At 40.1% G+C, this 18,578-nt stretch overlaps 1 pseudogene; it reads left to right on the top strand.

Annotated features, from left to right (window-relative positions):
• The first annotated feature begins 3,323 nt into the window (after window positions 1–3,323).
• On the top strand, window positions 3,324–3,829 carry LOC101341229 (60S ribosomal protein L21 pseudogene; annotated as a pseudogene).
• The last annotated feature ends 14,749 nt before the right edge of the window (window positions 3,830–18,578 follow it).

Below are 18,578 nucleotides of genomic sequence, written 5' to 3'. Positions count from 1 at the left end.
CATGAAGAAAGCAATAGATCATTAAAAAGACAGGAAAGAAAGAAAAGACCAAAATGGATGTCAGAAGAGACTCTGAAACTTGCTCTTGAATGTAAAGTAGCTAAAGTGAAAGGAAGAAATGATGAAGTAAAAGAACTGAACAGAAGATTTCAAAGGGCGGCTGGAGAAGACAAAGTAAAGTACTATAATGACATGTGCAAAGACCTGGAGGTAGAAAACCAAAGGGGAACAACATGCTTGGCATTGCTCAAATTGAAGGAACTGAAGAAAAAATTCAATCCTTAAGTTGCATTATTGAAGAATTCCATGGGGAAAATATTAAACGACACAGGAAGCGATGAAAGAAGACGACAAAAGAAGATGGAAGGAATACACAGAGTCACTGTGCAAAAAGAATTGGTCAATGTTCAAACACTTCAGGAGGTAGCATATGATCAAGAACCTACGGCACTGAAGGAAGAAATCCAACGTGCACTCAAGGCGTTTGGCAAAAAACAAGGCTCCAGGAATGGACAGGATGCCAATTGACATGTTTCAACAAACAGGTGCGGCGCTGGAAGTGCTCACTCATCTATGCCAAGAAATTTGGAAGACAGCTACCTGGCCAGCTGACTGGAAGAGATCCGTATTTGTGCCCATTCCAAAGAAAGGTGATCCAACAGAGTGTGGAAATTATTGAACAATATCATTAATATCACACACAAGTAAAATTTTGCTGAAGATCATTCAAAAGTGGTTGCAGCAGTACATCGACAGGGAACTGCCGGAAATTCAAGCTGTATTCTGAAGAGGACATGGAACCAGGGGTGTCATTGCTGATGTCAGATGGATCTTGGGTGAAAGCAGAGATACTAGAAAGATATTTACCTGAGTTTTATTGACTATGCTAAGGCATTCAACTGTGTGGATCATAACAAATTATGGATAACATTACAAAGAATGGGAATTCCAGAACACTTAACTGTACTAATGTGGATCCTGTACATAGACCAAAAGGCAGTTGTTTGAACAGAACAAGGGGATACTGCATGGTTTAAAGTCAGGAAAGGTGTGCACCAGGGTTGTATCCTTTCACCATACTTATTCAATCTGTGTGCTGAGTAAATAATCCGAGAAGCTGGACTATATGAAGAAGAACGTGGCATCAGGATTGAAGGAAGACTCACCAACAACCTGCGATATGCAGATAACACAACCTCGCTTGCTGAAAGTGAAGAGGACTCAAAACACTGAGGAAGATCAAAGATTACATACAGGCTTCAGTATGGATTGCACCTCAACATAAAGAAAACAAAAATCTTCATGACTGGACCTATAAGCAACATCATGATAAACAGAGAAAAGATTGAAGTTGTCGAGGATTTCATTTTACTTGGATCCACAATCAACGCCCATAGAAGCAGCAGTCAAAAAATTAAATAACATATTGCATTGGGCAAATCTGCTGCAAAAGACCTTGTTAAGGTGTTAAAAAGCAAAGTTGTCACTTTGAGGACTAAGGTGGGCCTGACCCAAGTCATGGTATTTTCAATCGCCTCATATGCACGTGAAAGCTGGACAGTGAACAAGGAAGACCAAAGAAGAATTGATGTCTTTGAATTATGGCACTGGTGAAGAATACTGAATATATCATGGACTGCCAGAAGAACAAACAATCTGTCTTGGAAGAAGTACAGTCAGAATTCTCCTTAGAAGCAACGACGATGAGACTTCATCTCACGTACTTTGAACACGTTATCAGGAGGGACCAGTCCCTGGAGAAGGACATCATGCTTGGTACGGTACAGAGTCAGCAAAAAAGAGGAAGACCACCAAGTATTGACACAGTGGCTGCAACAATGGGCTCAAGCGTAACAATGGTTATGAGGATGGCACAGGACTAGGCAGTATTTTGTTCTGTTTTATGTACGGTCACTATGAGTCAACCGTCTCAACTGCCCCTAACAACAACAACAACACATATTCAAAGTTAATTTTTAAAAAGTTAAAAACATGACTCATACCACTATAAAATAAACACATGTCAAAGATTATTCAGCCCATTAATGAGGGAACCAGCAGGATGGTAGTAAGAGCATTTGAAGAATTTTGGTTATTTATAGGCAGCCAGAGGGGGAAAAAGTCATATTAAGTTCAAATGGGCAAAATTAGACTGACAGTTGATGTAGGTAGATGTGGATTTATTTTTTATTTATCCTGTTAGGGTTCATAGAGCTTCTTGAATCTGTGACTGAATATCTTTATCAATTTGGGGAAGTTTTCAGACATTATCTGTTCAAACATTGCTTCTACTCCATTCTTCTTTCTCCTCTCCTTCTAGGACTCCAGTTTATACATATGTTAGACCTTTTCACTGTATTCTTCCTGTCTCTTACCCTTTCTTCTGTATCTTCTATCCTTTTATCTCTTCTAGGAGTCCTGGTGCCTCAGTAGTTAAGCACTCAGCTGCTAACTGAAAGAAAGTTCGGCAGTTCGAACCCACCAGCCGCTCCACAGGAGAAAGATATAGCAATCTGCTCTCGTAAAGATTACAGACTTGGAAACCTTATGAGGCAGTCCTAGCCTGTCATATAGGGTCGCTATGAGTTGGAATTGACTTGACAGCAATGGGTTTTGTTTGTCTTTTCTAGGTCATTAGTTCTCTACTCAGTTGTGTCAAATCTGTTGTTAAATATATCCATTGAGCTCTTTATTATTCTATTTCTCAGTTTTGATTAGTTTTTTTCAAATCTATGTCATTTTTTTAGGTTCTAGTTTAAGGCTGATGTCCCTGAGCGGCACAAGCAGTTAATGTGCTCTGCTGCTAACTGGGCAGTTGGAAGTTTGAGTCCACCCAGAGGTGCCTCAGAAGAAAGCCCTGGTGATCTATTTGCAAAAAATCAGCCATTGAAAACCCTATGGAGCACAATTCTAACCTGACACACATGGGGTCCCCACAAGTCTGAGTCAATTCGATGGCAACTGGTTCAACTGAATACTCCTACTTTATTTTTTGTAAGCATTTTTTGATATATCTTTATTCATCCCTCTATTTTCAATCATTCTGAGTTATTTTGATTTAGAAGTATCTCTCATAAAGAGCATGTAACTGGATTTTTTACTTTTTACTCAATGAGAGAATCTTTAAATTATCAATACTATTTTTGTAATTTCAATGAGTTTAAAAATGAATGAAATTAAATAAAATGAAAACATGATGCGTACAGTTCATAGAAAAGGAATTATAAATGACTCTTAAACATATATGAAGATGTTCAACTTTACTTATAATAAGAGAAAGACAAATCAAGACTACATAAGATAGCCTTTCAGCCGAAACCACCATCTTGCAGTAATTCACCAAAATGACGAACACAAAGGGAAAGAGGAGAGGCACCCGCTATAAGTCCTGTAGGCATTTTGGAAAACATAGAGTTGTTCCTTTGGCCACATATATGCGAATCTACAAGAACGGTGATATTGTAGATATCAAGGGAATGGGCACTCTTCAAAAAGGAAATGTTACCATGGCAAAAATGGAAGAGTCTACAATGTTACCTAGCATGCAGTTGGCATTGTTGTGAACAAACAAGGGAAAATTCTTGCCAAGAGTTGTGCATATTGAGCATATTAAGCACTTTAAGAGCCGAGATAACTTCCTGAAACGTGTGAACGAAAATGATCAGGAAAAGAAGGAAGCCAAAGACAAAGGAATCTGGGTTCAACTGAAGTACCTGTTCCACCCAGGGCAGCACACTTTGTGAGAACCAAGGGAAAGGAGCCTTAGCTGCTGGAACCTAGTCCCTATGAATTCATGGCGTACAATACAATAAAGATGTCTGGGATGTAAAAATCTTAGGTCTTTGATTTTAATTGTGTAGAAATGTTGTGTTCTCTGCCCTAAAGATATAGTATTTAAGGCAAACTTTGTTTCCTAATTCACTGGGTAATTACTATTACTATTCACTGGGTCATTACTATTAAAATGTAGTGCTTACTGGAAAAAAAAACTGCATATGACAGCATTTTTCACCTATAAGATTGGCAAAGATCAAATGCTTGATAACACTATATAACTGAGGATGAAGGGAAAAAATTCTCAATCATGGGAGTGCAAATTGCTACAGAGCTTTCAAAATTTAAAATGTATCTACCTTTTGCACCAGCAACCCTACTTCTAGGAATTTATTCTACAAATACACTTGCACATTTGCAAAATCATACAAGGAATTTTTGCAATATACATTTGCAATATACAAGGATTTTTTTTTTTTTTTTGCACCATAGTTTGTACAGGTAAAGAAATTATTGGAAACAACATAAAGCCCATCATTAGGGGGCTAATGAAATGAAATTATGGTTTATCCATGCATTGGAATCATTTGCAGCTTTAAAAAAGAATGATACAACTCTATACATATTGATATAGAACAATTTCCAAGATATATTTGTTAATTAAAAAAAGGTGCAGAACAGCATTGTGGTAAGCTACCATATCATTATGTCAATGTTTGTATACGCATAGAATGTCTCTGGTAGGATACACAAGAAACTTATAACAGCAATCGCCTCTGGGACAAAGGTAGCAGGATGCTTATCCTTACCTCATGCCCTTTTGGACTCTGAATTTTGTAACATGTGCATGTAATATCTAGTTTTTTTCAAGTGGCTTATTTAAAAGTCACGTGAGTTGAGGGCATTTTCTTTTGAGCTTCCTGAAAACTCGTTTCCCAAAGTGGTGATTGGTCACCTAGGTCCTCACCAGAGTCAAGAAGTTTTAGTGACATCAGTTAAAACACACACACATACACACAAAGACACACATTACTGTTGAGTCAATTTCAACTCATAGCGACCCCGTGTGTTACAGAATAGAACTGCTCCATAGGGTTTTCTTGTCTGTAATCTTTACAGAAGCAGATCGCCAGGCCTTTCTCCTGCAATGCCACTGGGTGGGTTTGAACCTCCAGCCTTTAGGTTAGCAGCCTTTTACAAAGCATTTGTGCCATCCAGGGACCCTGTGACATCAATAACAAGGTATTAAAATAATAAAATCCTTAAATAAATATAGCACCTTACTTATTCTCTTTTTTTCCCTATCTTCTTCCCTCCCTCCTTCTCTCCCTTCTTTCCTTCCTCCCTCCCTCTCTCCCTCCTTCCCTTTCTTCCTTCTTTCCTTCATTTTTCTTTTGGGGGGGCATCTAGAAAGGAGTATTTTGGGGAAAATGCATAATTGGAGATATCCATGAGTTAAGTGTAAGGACAAATTATATGCATAAAAATTGATTTGAGGTATGAGAGTAACAGAAGTAGGTAAAATCTGGTCTAATTCTGTCATTTCCTTAACTCACACATCGTTGTGATTTTGAAAATTAAAACAAAAACTTTCCATACCTCCTGAAAGTGGAGAATTTATGTTTGCATTGCTTTCAAAAGAATTAAATTATACAGAAAAATATACCAAAAGTAAAAATCATCCATAATTCTACCACTTGAAAAATTTATATAAAGAAACAAAATGGAAGACTCTTTCTCTGTTCTCCCAAACACATATCGCAAAAATGAAGCATTGTAAATAGTTCAGTGCACAGTCTTCCAGATCTTGTTCTATGTTTATGTAACTCTTTTTCTTACCTGTAGGTGAAAAAATCATGTTGATATTTTAATGTGAATTTCTTTAAATATTATAAAGGCTGAGGGTTTAAAAAAATATATAAGCTTATTGAGCATTTCTATTTCTTCTATGAATTCCTTGGTCATAGACTTTGATCATTTTTCTATTGGATTGTTTGTTTTTTTCTCATTGTTTTGTTGATATTCTTATATTTAGGGAGATTAGCCTTTGTCATATGTATTACAAGTATTTTCTCATGGTGGTCTGTCCCCTATCTCTTTTTTTTTTAATATTTAATTTATTGTGTTTTAGGAAAAAGTTTACACAGCAGATTAGGTTCCCATTTAACAATTTTTGTACAAATTGTTCCATGACATTGGTTACAATTTTCACAATGTGTCAGCATTCTCATTATTCCCAGTCTGTTTGTTCTGTTTCTATTGACCTAGACTCCCTTCCCCTTCTTGCCTTCTCATCTTTGCTTTTGGGTAAATGTCGACTGTTCGGTCTTATATAGATGATTGTTTAAGGGACGCATTACTCACGGGTGATATAGTTTGTTTTACAAGCCAATCTATTATTTAGCTGAAAGGCGATCTCCAGGAGTGGCTTCAGTGCCAAGTTCAAAGAGTATCTTAGGGCGATAATCTCCAGAGTTCCTCAAGACTCTATCGGTCCAGTAGGTCTGGCCTTTTTTAGGAATTCGAGTTTTGCTCTGCATTCTTCTCCTATTCTGTCTGGAATTTTCTATTGTGTCCCTGGTCAAAACGGTGTCCTCTATCTCTTGACTGTAGTTAAGATGTCTTTTGTTAATTTTTTCCTTTCCTTTTATGGCTTCCAGGTTTCATATCTTGAGACTATTCTAAGATTATTAGGGGGAAAAAACCCTCTTGTATATTTTACCATATATCCGATAGTTTCATTTTCTTGCATGCTGTATGTTTCACAGTTAGCAATTCAATCCACCTGGAATTTATTTTTGTTTTTAGTGTGACCTAGGGTCTTACCGTATGCCAAATAATATCTAATTACCCCAGCACCGTTTATTAAATAATAGCTCAGGAGTTTGCTGGGTGCTCCCATCTCTTACCTTGGAGCAGTGTTTTTTAAACGTCAGGATTTAGCAGATTTTATCTTAATTTCAATCCAAAGCACTCCTTTGGTGCCCCATAGCTTTCAGTAGCTGGCTCTGGGTCACCCTCTGATACTACACCCTCTGGAACTCAGAACAGTCAACCCAAGGCTGACCCTTCCCTCCTCTCCACTGGAGGTCAGGAGGATAAGGGGAAGAACAGACTCTGGCACCCTTTGCCGCTCTGCCTCTTGAGTATTCACAAGGGCAACACACCAGACAATACATACTCCCTTACAAAAGTTAGGACATTTTCAGAGGGGAATCCCTACACAGAAGAATCAAACATGTTATATCTCACTTTTCCCCTAAGTTGCACAAGGGCAGGTACCTGATAGCCTAGGCCTTTATGACACTATGTATCAGATGCTCCCTGACAGCTCTTCTGAGTCCTCCAGTACTGTGGTTTGCTTCATGTCCCTCATTTAGCCTCCCCTTCAAATCTCTAGGTGGAGAAACTCTACCTCCCTTCCTTGGGAAAACCTCACTTCTTCCCACAGGGAGCCTGGATCCTTTTCCTCAGTTAAGGTCCTGAGCAGGGGCAGATTACCCAGGAAGCAAGGTACTACGCACAGGCTTACTTGTGTTTTCCTACTAATTTGTAGTGCACAATTTCACATGGGTTTCATCATATCCTTAATATGGTGAAATTGTGCACCACAGATTAGTGAGTAAACACAAGTAAGCCCATGTGTACTTTGCTTATTGGGTAATCCATCCCTGGTTCTGAGTTTTAGTTTGGTAGTTTCATCAGAACCTGAGTTTCAGCTGATGGTCCCACAGGCACAGAAGGAATGTTCATCCAGTCATGGGAGCTAGTGAATGAGGAACCTCCAGTTCCTGTTTCCTTTACAATTCCCACCCATGAAGATGGTGCCAAGACTTCTGGTATGGTTTCCCTACTGGCTGACTTGTAAAGTAAGCATCTAGCCTTAGACAAACTACTTTTCTTCCCCTTATAGACTGTGCAGTCTAAACCCATACTGAAGCAAGAATATTCCCTCCCAAAATTAACAAAATCAGAGTATCAACTGTTTTGCTAAAGAGCAAAGCAGCTGGTTTTGTTCCTGCTTTGCTTGGGGGCACTGGAAACTTGCTGGCATCACAGAAGGTCTACACTAGCTCTTAATGCCTGTACTCTCTTATACACAGGGAAAGATACCTGCCCTAATTAAACTCTTTCAAGTCAACAATTGTCCTCTGACTTGGGGTGGGATGGAATAGCCAATTCTTCCTGCTACACCGTACTTTCTGTAGGTTTGAAATACCACCTGAATCTTTTCTTCATTTGTAATATATATTTTGTATTCTTCATTCCAGGGGTAAAAAATCCAAATAGCTGTAAGTAAAGCAGACCAAGCCAGAGACCAGAATTGGGAGTGGTGGGAATTGGGGCAAACTGATGGTTATATCCCCAGGGCAGCTACCACCCAGCATCAGCCAATTGTTGCCATATGGGAACTCAGGTCTGGTATTGTTAGAGCTTCAGATTTTTGAAGAGAAGCTAGAAATCAGAATTTTTTTTTTTTTTTTAGTGTTTTTCCCTCCCTACTCCTCCCCTCCCTTGTAACCATCAAAGATTTCTTTCTGTGTGTAAACCTTTTCATGAGTTTTTGTAATAGTGGTCTCATACAGTATTTGTCCCCGTGTGATTGACTTACTTCACTCGGCATAATGCCCTCCAGATTCATCCATGTTGTCAGATGTTTTGCAGATTCATCATTGTTCTTTATCATTGTGTAGTACTCCATTGTATGTATGTACCGTAGTTTGTTTATCCATTCATCTGTTGATGGAAACTTAGGTTGTTTCCATCTTTTTGCTATTGTGAATAATGCTGCAATGAACGTGGGTGTGCATATGTCTGTTCTTCTTACAGCTGTTAAATTTCTCTAGGATATATACCTAGGAGCGGGAGAGCTAGATCATATGGTATTTCTATTTCTAGCTTTTTAAGGAAGTGCCATATTGTTTTCGATAGTGGTTGTACCATTTTGCATTCCCACCAGCAGTGCATAAGAGTTCCAATCTCCCTGCAGTCTCTCCAACATTTGTTATTTTCTGTTTTTTGTAGAAATCAGAATTTTTATGTGAAATCAGCTAACAACCTTATAAAATTTTTAATCAGCTCAAACAAAACCTGTGTGTGTTGACTTTCACCCTCTGCTTCATTATGTTCCACTTTTGTCTCTGCCTGTTCCTGGGCCAGTGCAATACTATTTGAAATACTGCCCCTTTAAAAAAAACACCTCCCACCTGTAGTAAATTGTTTGAATGCCACAGCTACCCTGAATAGTTAAAGATTAGTCTCCTCATCCAGATAAGGAAAACAAAGTCCAGACAGTGTAATGTCTGGTCCTCTAACTTCATGAAGGGAAAGAATAATCACCAGCAGCCCAAAGCTGATTCCTGTGAGGTGGAGGTTCAGACATACCTCCACTCTCCAATCCTTTTTACAAATTCTGACACCAGCTGTCACTCCCATAGCACTCTCTACTTCTCTGCTGTGTTGATAATTCATTGCAATGGTCACACAGAATTCACAGACCATACTTATGACTATGGGGTTTATTAGGGAGGTAACAGGTTACAATTCAAGATCCGGATCAACCTGGAAGTAACAAGAACAACTTAGGATACAGTCCTGTGGACACCTTCTTTTTGGCTGTGCCCGTGGGCAGGCCTCTGCTGCCGGGCCCTGCTTGGGCCTGGCATCTGCCCTGCTTGGGCAAGCTCCACCAGTAAGTGCCCAGAGGCACCCTACTGCACCAGGAAGCCTCCTGCCTGAAGGCTTTCAGCTCTCTCACTCCGTGAGTTGGCAAAACCACTGCAGCTGTCTGCCGGTCCTATGCCTCGGCCATCCTGTGCCACTGCTGCCTCCAGTATCACAGCTCTCCAGTGTTACAACTCTTTATTGTTACAGCTCTCTGTCTCCTGGATCTAGGAGGTTCTCAGTGCGGGGACCCTGGGTCCAAAGGACACGCTCCACTCCTGGCTCTTCTTCTTGATGGTAGTAAGGTCACCCCTAAACCTGTGTGATGGGCTCTTTTTAAGCCTAGAGGGATGGCAAAACTGACTAATCCCCTTGGTGGGCTACAGGCACCTTATTTGCATAGTCCCACCCAATCATTTTGTAGGAGTTACAAGACCATGGCCAGAAACACCTTGTAAAAAGAGAAACTCCAGACACTTTACCAAACAAGACATTCAGGTGGCTAACAGACACATGAGAAAATGCTCCAGATCATTATCCATTAGAGAAATGCAAATCAAAACTACATTGAGATACTATCTGACCCCAACATTACTGGCACTAATATAAAAAAAAAAAAAAAACAACAGAAAATAACAAGTGTTCGAGAGGTTATCGGTAGATTGGAACTCTTATGCACTGCTGGTGGAATGCAAAATGGTACAACCACTATGGAAAACAATATGGTGCTTCCTTAAAAAACTAGAAATATAAATACCATATGATCCAGCAGTCCCACTGTTAGGAATATATCCTAGAGAAATAAGAGCGTCACACAAATAGACATACGTAAACCATGTTCATTGCAGTATTATTCACAATAGCAAAAAGATGGAAACAACTTAGAGTGCCCATCAACAGATGAACGGATAAACAAACTATGGTACATATACACAATGGAATACTATGCAATGATAAAAAACAATGATGCATCTGCGAAATATCTCACAATGTGGATGAATCTGGAGGGCATTATGCTGAGTGAAATAATCACTCACAAAAGGACAAATACTATATGAGACCACTATTATAAAAACTCATGAAAAGAAAGAAACGATCTTTGATGATTACGAGGGATGAGAGGGGAGGGGAGGGGAAACTGTTAACTAGATAGTAGATGAGTGTTAACTTTGGTGAAGGGAAAGACAGTGCACAATACAGGGGAAGTCAGTACAACTTGACCAAGGCAAAGTCATAGAAACTTCACAGACACATCAAAATACCTTGAGGTATTGAGTTTCTGGGGCTGAGGGCTGGGGACCATGGTTGCGGGTGTCATCTAGGTCAATTGGCATAACAAAAGTTCATTAAAAAAATGTTCTGCATCGAACTTTGGTAAGTAGTGTCTGAGGTCTTAAAAGCTTGCGAGTGGCCATCTAAGATACATCTACGGGTTCCATCCCATATGGAGCAAAGGAGAATGAAGAAAACCAAAACACAAGGAAATATTAGTCCAAAGGACTAATGGACCACAAGTGCCACAGCCTCCACTAGCCTGAGCCCAGAATAACTAGATGGTGTCCAGTTACCACCACCAACCGCTCTGACAGGGATCACAATAAAGGGTCCCAGAGCAGGAGAAAAATGTAGAACGAAATTCAAATTCACACACACACACACACAAAAAAAAAAGACCAGACTTATGGGTCTGACAGAGACTGGAAGAAACCCCCAGACTATGGCCCCTGGACATCCTTTTAACTCAGAACTGAAGCCACTCCCAAAGTTCATCCTTCAGCCAAAGATTAGACAGGTCCATAAAACAAACAATAACACATGGGAGGAATATGCTTCTTAGTTCAATCATGTATATGAGACCAAAAGGGCAACACCTGCCCAAAAGCAATGACAAGAAGGCAGGAAGGGACAGGAAAAATGAATGGATGGAAATGGGGAATTGGGGTGTGGAAGGGGAGAGTGTTGACACATCGTGGGGATTGCAACCAATGTAACAAAACAATCTGAGAATTGTTGAATAAGAAACTAATTTGCTGTGTAAAGTTTCACCTAAAGCACAATAAAAAAAAAATAAGCAATTAAAAAAAAAAAAAAGAAATTTCACTGCCATGCAGAAAGGTTAAGAGCAGTAAGTTGGCAAAGCCAGACTTTGAACTCAAGTTTTAGGCATTGATTTTAGTGCTCTTTCCACTAGATTTGAGGTGAGAAGGGAAGGAGTAGACAGCATGAGCATTTCACTGTAGAAATGGGTAGTCAAAGAGAACACACTATTATCCTGATAACCAGAAGCTGGGTGATGGTCCATAAAAAGGAACCCCCTTGCCTGATTCTGCATAATAGCACCTTTATGGAGCCAAAAAAGACCCCAGCCCTAGTAACTTGAGTATCTCTGGGAGTGGTAGCTCACTGTTATCCCGACCAACGATGCCATGTTGAGGTCTCTAGAAATGTATGGTGTTAGAATTTAAGATGGTGGTTTCTCTTGAGTGGGAAGGGAGTGATTAGCAAGTGGAGGGGAGTACAAGGATGTTTCTGGGGTTCTGATAATAACTGTGTATTGTTGTGAGTGCTGGTTTCATGGTTTTGTACACTTTGTAAAAATTCATCAAGCAGTACACTTATACTTTTATATATGTTATACTTCAGTAAAATGCTTACATCTGGGGAAAAAAAAAGAGGACAAGAAAGGGACCAAGACCAGTCAAGGGCTAAAGTAGGTAGGAGTTAAGTAGAAAATTAGGTATGGTATTTGCCATAGGGTGAATATGTTTTGCATGTGGGAAGAGCATGAATTTCAGGAGGCCAAAGGAATACAAAGAGTCACTATACCAAAAAGAATTGGTCGATGTTCAACCATTTCAGGAGGTAGAATATGATCAGGAACCAACAGTACCGAAGGAAGAGGTCCAAGAGGCACTGAAGGCATTGGCGAAAAAACAAGACTCCAGGAATTGACAGAATACCAATAGAGATGTTTCAACAAACAGATGCAATGCTGGAAGTGCTCACTCGTCTATGCCAAGAAATTTGGAAGACAGTTACCTAGCCAACCAACTGGAAGAGATCCATATTTATGCCTCTTCCAAAGAAAGGTGATCCAACAGAATGCAGAAATTATCGAACAATTATCATTAATATCAGACACAAGTAAAATTTTGCTGAAGATCATTCAAAAGCAGCTGCAGCAGTACATTGACAGGGAACTGCCAGAAATTCAAGCCAGATTCAGAAGAGAACATGGAATGAGGGATATTATTGCTGATGTCAAATGGATCTTGAGTGAAAGCAGAGAATACCAGAAAGATGTTTACCTGTATTTTATTGACTATGCAAAGGTATTCGACTGTGTAGATCATAATAAATTACGAATAAACATTGCAAAGAATGGGAATTCCAGAATACTTAATTGTGCTCCTGAGGAACCTGTACATAGATCAAGAGGCAGTCATTTGAACAGACAAGGGGATACTGTGTGGTTTAAAGTCAGGGAAGGTGTGCATCAGGGTTGTATCCTTTCACCATACTTAATCTGTATGCTGAGCAAATAATCCAAGAAGCTGGACTACATGAGGAACGGGGCATCAGAGTTGGAGGAAAACTCATAAACAACCTTCGTTATGCAGGTGACACAACGTTGCTTGCTGAAAGTGAAGAGGACTTGAAGCACTGATGAAGATCAAAGATCACAGCCTTCAGTATGGATTACACCTCAACAAAAAGAAAACAAAAATCCTCACAATTGGACCAATAAGCAACATCATGATAAATGGAGAAAAGACTAAAGTTTTCAAGGATTTCATTTTGCTTGGATTCACAATCAACACCCATGGAAGCAGCAGTCAAGAAATCAAATGACGCATTGCACTGGGCAAATCTGCTGCAAAAGACTGCTTTAAAAAAGACCCCTTGCTGTCGAGTCGATTCCAACTTATAGCGACCCTATAGGACAGAGTAGAACCGCCCCATAGAGTTTCCAAGGAGTGCCTGGTGGATTCGAACTGCTGACCTTTTGGTTAGCAGCCATAGCACTTTAACCATTACACCACCAGGGTTTCCAAGACCTCTTTAAGGTGTTAAAGAAAAAAAAGCAAAGATTTCACCCCGAAGACTAAGGTATGTCTGACCCAAGCCATGGTGTTTTCAATCACCTCATATGGATGTGAAAACTGGACAATGAATAAGGAAGACCAAAGAAGAATTGATGCCTTTGAATTATGGCGCTGGGAAAAAATATTGAATATACCATGGACTGTCAAAAGAACAAACAAATCTGTCTTGGAAGAAGTACAAGCCAGAAGGCTCCTTAGAAGCAAGAACAGTGAGACTACGTCTCACATACTTTCCACATGTTATCAGAAGGGACCAGTCCCTGGAGGACACCAAGCTTGGTAAAGTTGAGGGTCAGTGAAAAAGAGAGACTCTCAATGAGATGGACTGACACAGTGGCTGCAACAATGGACTCAAGCATAACGATTGTGAGGATGGCACAGGACCCGGCAGTGTTTTGTTCTGTTGTAGACAGGATTGCTATAAGCTGGAATGGACTCAACGGCACCTAACAACAAAGGGCGGAATGTTATGAATTGAATTCTGTCTCCCCACCAGACACAAAAGGTCACATATTCTATGATTCCATTTATATGAAATATCCAGAAAAGGTAAATCCATAGGGATAGAATGAAGATTGGTGGTTGCCAGGGGGTGGGGAAGGGGATAATGGGGAGTGACTGCTTAATAGGTACGAGGTTTCCTTTGCGGGTAATGAAAATGTTTTAGAACTAGAGGTAGTGGTTGCACAACAGTGTGGAGGTTATTAAATGCCATTGCATGGTTCACTTTAAAACGGCTACTTTCACGTCAATTTCATCTCATTTACAAATAGTTATCCTTAAAATGCACAAGTCTTCAGTGTACAATTTGGTAAGTTTTAATAAGTGCATCACCCATGTAACCAACACCCCAATCAAGGATAGAGCATTGCCATCACCCCAGAAAGTCCTCTTGTGCCCCTCTGTTCTAATTTCAATCTCCATAGCTTAGTTTCCCCTGTTCTTGAGCTTCAAATAAAATTATACAGTACGTACTCTTTTGTATCTGCCTTCTTTCCTCAGTGTTCTGGAGATTCATCCAAGTAGTTGCATGAATCAGCAGTTTGTTCTTTTTTATTGTTGAGCAGTGTTTCATTGTATACCAGTTTACACGATCTCTTGTTGAGAAGCATTTGGGTTGTTTGCTATTATGAATAAAGCGGCAATAAACATTTTTGGTGGACATGTGATTTCATTTTTGGTGCAGGGAGTAATACCTAGGGAATTGCTGAGTCATAAGTAGATATACGTTAACTTTATAAGAAACTGTGTTCCATAGGGTTTGCATCATTTTATATTCACGCCAGTCATGCATGAAAGATTCAAATGCCTTGTATCTTCTCCAACATTTGGTTTTGGCTGCCTTTTTAATATTTATTATTCTAATGTTACCTCATTGTGGCTTTAATCTGCCTAATGAAATGGTATCTCCTTGTGCTTTTTAAAAAATCAGCTTCATTTACTGATCCACTTTAAGTACACAAGTCAATGAGTTTTGGTAAATGTACAGTTGTAGAATCCCACCACGAGCAAGATATAGACTATTTCTATTGTCCCCCTTTACAGTCAGTCTTTCCCTTACCCACAGCCCCTGGCTTACTGTCACTAGTTTAGCCTTTTTTAGAATGTCATATGAATCATAAAGTATGCAGTATTTCTTTTCTGTCTTCTTTCTCTTAGCATAATGCTCTTGAGAGTCATCCATGTTGTTGCATCTATCAGTAGCTTATTCCCTTTTTTATGCTTAAGTAGCATTCCATTGAACAGATATACCACACTTTATTCATTCACCAGTTGGTGGACATTTGGGTTGTTTCCAAGTTTTTCCTATTATGAATAAAGCTGCTATGAACATTTGTGTGCAGGAGTGGAATTGTTGGACCATATAGTAAAGTTACTTTATAAGAAACTACCAAAGTATAGTTCACATCCCCACTAGCAATGTATGAGTTCCAGTTGCTCCACATTCTCGCCAACACCTGGTATTTTCTGTCTTTTTGAGTCGTTCTAGTGTATACGTTGTGTCTTGTTGTAGTTTTAAATGCACTTCTCTGATGACTCATGATAAGGGCTCCAGTCTTTCCAAGTTTATTATCTCAATTAAATCCTCAGGTTTAGTCTTTCATGGATAGAATCAAAGTATATTTTATTACAGTTTATTACCACCATACAGAAGAAATGTTTTTGGCAGTAGTTGTTTTTGACTATTGTAGAATCTACTATACTGGCAGTGTTTTGTTCTGTTGTACATAGGGTCACTGAGTCGGAACCGACTGGATAGCACCTAACAACATATCTGCACTATATATATATCAGGCACTGTACTAGATGCTTTATTTTTTCCATTTAATCCTCATAACCACCCTATGAGGTAGGCATTAGTTTCTCCAGTTCACTAACTGTACCTTAGAGAGATTAAATAACTTTTCAAAATTTGTTCGTTTTTCCCATGACAGCCCCTGGCACTCCGTGTCTGTCAGTCCAATATGCCAATTAAGGCACAAAAGGGGTTTTAGAAAACAACTACCCTTTTGCGTTCTTTCACTTACTTGAGAAATCTGTCAAGAGCAACATAAGACTGCTTGCAGCTTTCATTGACCTAGCACCCATATTTTGGAGCCCTGAATAAAGCTGGTGAGGGGCCAAGACAAATGAGGCTGTATAGATCCCTGGATATTAATGAGCGTGCAAACTCTGCTACAGGAGGAATCTAAAAGACCAGGAAGGGTTGTCTAAGATACTGGATCAGTCTTAAGTAGCATGAAACGTAGCTCTTAGTCACACATCTCTGAAAACTGTCACGTCTCGAAGAAGTTGGGGATTAGAACAGTTGTCAGAGGTGAGTCTTAAAGGACAAATGAAGAGGAAGCCAGGAGGGGAGGTCCCTCGGGCTACCTTTGGTGATCACCTTCTCTGGGTGACTGTAATCCAATGGTTCTGAGGGAATCACCCTCTCCAGAGCCACACTACACCTCTCAGGGAATAAGCCCAAAGGGTAAAAGCCTACGGTTCTGACAAGGGTGGGCTAGCACAGCATTCTTCTAACAGCAGTGGTTCCTGAAAACGTGATAGAGGCCATCCCTTGAATGACAAGTGGAAAGGTCCTTTATACCCGAATATCAGCCTCCTTCATTGGCCCTCACCAGTGTCAGTTTGTCTTAAGGCAATCTGGTGTGTGTCCTTTAGTTAGAGGGGTAAGAGAAGGGGAGGGACAGTCACCTTCAGCCAAAAAGCCTGACACCATGAGAATGCACCTGTAATGACACTATCCCTTGGAGCAGCCCCAAGCACAGCTCAGGTTGATGCCTCTGGTCTTTGGCTTCTGCTCCCGTTCAAGGTCTCTACTTCCTGTACCTGCTCTCCGTCCTTTCCAGCCAGCCAGCATCCACTGCTCCCCTGCTCTCTCTGCTTTCTTATCAAAGCTTGTCTTGGGATAGGACTGAATAATTCCTTTCCCAGGGAATTTGCTTTCTGTCTTTGAAGTATTTAACCAAAGAGATACATCTCCAATAAAGAGTAATAATTTAACAGCAGAATGAACAGGAATGATAGTGTTCCTGTATCTGTGTACCCTAGGAGTGAGGAGGTATCTAGACACTGTTCTGGACTTCTTCACTTCTAGAATGACTCTAACTGCTCCATTTCCCTTGTGGGAAGGATTTTACATTTCTTGTCTGCCTCTCCCTACCCAAGGAACAGGGCTTGGATAGCAAATTGAGAAAGGAGCAAGCATATATTAAATGCCTTCTATGTCCTCAGTGCTTTTACATATGTTTTGTTAAATTTTCACAACTCTGTGACACAGGTATTCTATTGACTTTATAAACAAAGACTCTAAAAAAGTTACATGACATGTCCAAGGTCACATGGCTATTAAAAGGCAAACTCGGATTTGAACGTAAGGTCAGCCAAAGAGGCCCATGCTCTTTTCCTAACATAATGCCACCTCATCATTTGTATACATTCTAAGGTACTTAGTTTCTGATCAATCCTGAGTGGACTTGAAGTAAATGGGAAGTTACCCACTCCCTACCTCAAACTCCTCACTCCAATGCTTCCAAAATACTCTGTCCTTTATTTCTTAGTCTCAAGTGCACTCAGTCCCCTTTCTCCAAACAGGGACTTGGTAAGTTACCAACCTAGGAAAACAACTGACATGTTCTAACAAACATTTATTCTACTACATTTCTAAATTTAAACTTAAAAAAAATCACATTATTTCTCCAAAATTCCTTATTTAACTGAATACCTTACATACTGTGGGTATTCAATGCTCAGTTATGTATGCTGAATGTTTAATAAGCAAGATTTCATTTTCTCTAAAGGGTGAAAGGGAAATGTGATACATAAGTCCCATGCCTTTCTCCCACCCAGCAAAACACCCATACTTATCACTCAAATGTGATGACAATCAGAAAGAATGTATGTTTTAAATGAAGAGCACTATATTTTCATCACTCATTTAATTTCATAAGCCTCCCTGCCCCCACACATAGCCAACCCCCGTCATGCTGCAATGCTGGTCCTCTCTCCAGTTACAGGGATGGAAGTAGATTGGTTGTGCCATACAGGGATTCTCAGAAGGTAGGCCAAAGAACTGAAGTTGGTTTCCAAGGAGTAAACCACCATCAGCTCTGCTAGGCCTCCACACCTAAGCCCTTGCTCAGGAGGACCAGCTACAACAAAGCTGATAAGCACGTGACCAGTTTTCTCTTAGAAAGGCTGCTACTGCCCTTATCACAAGGTTGGCTCTGACATCTGTATTAGAATACTGCATCCAGGAAGGGCAAGAGGGAGTTCAGTTCTATCAGAAGAGATTTAACAGGTCTGTCCAGGATCTCTCCCATGCTGGCCCAACGCTGAAGTACTTACTGAGCAGCAGATACTATCCTAGGGCTCTGCCACCAAGCTTTCTTCACAACTGTCATCGTGGCCTTAGGGCTGGCCATTTACTCTGTGCCCTTGAACCGGGTCAGGCCGCTCAGTCATCTTTCCATGGTTCCATCCCAACTCACCACAGAACTTCAGGAGCCACAAAATAGGACAATCTTTCTC

Source organism: Trichechus manatus, unplaced genomic scaffold (assembly GCF_000243295.1).
Source record: "Trichechus manatus latirostris isolate Lorelei unplaced genomic scaffold, TriManLat1.0 scaffold00041, whole genome shotgun sequence".
NCBI classification, from domain to species: Eukaryota; Metazoa; Chordata; class Mammalia; order Sirenia; family Trichechidae; genus Trichechus; species Trichechus manatus.
The sequence above is the reverse complement of the archived record's forward strand: the minus strand, read 5'-3'. Positions and strand labels throughout refer to the sequence as shown.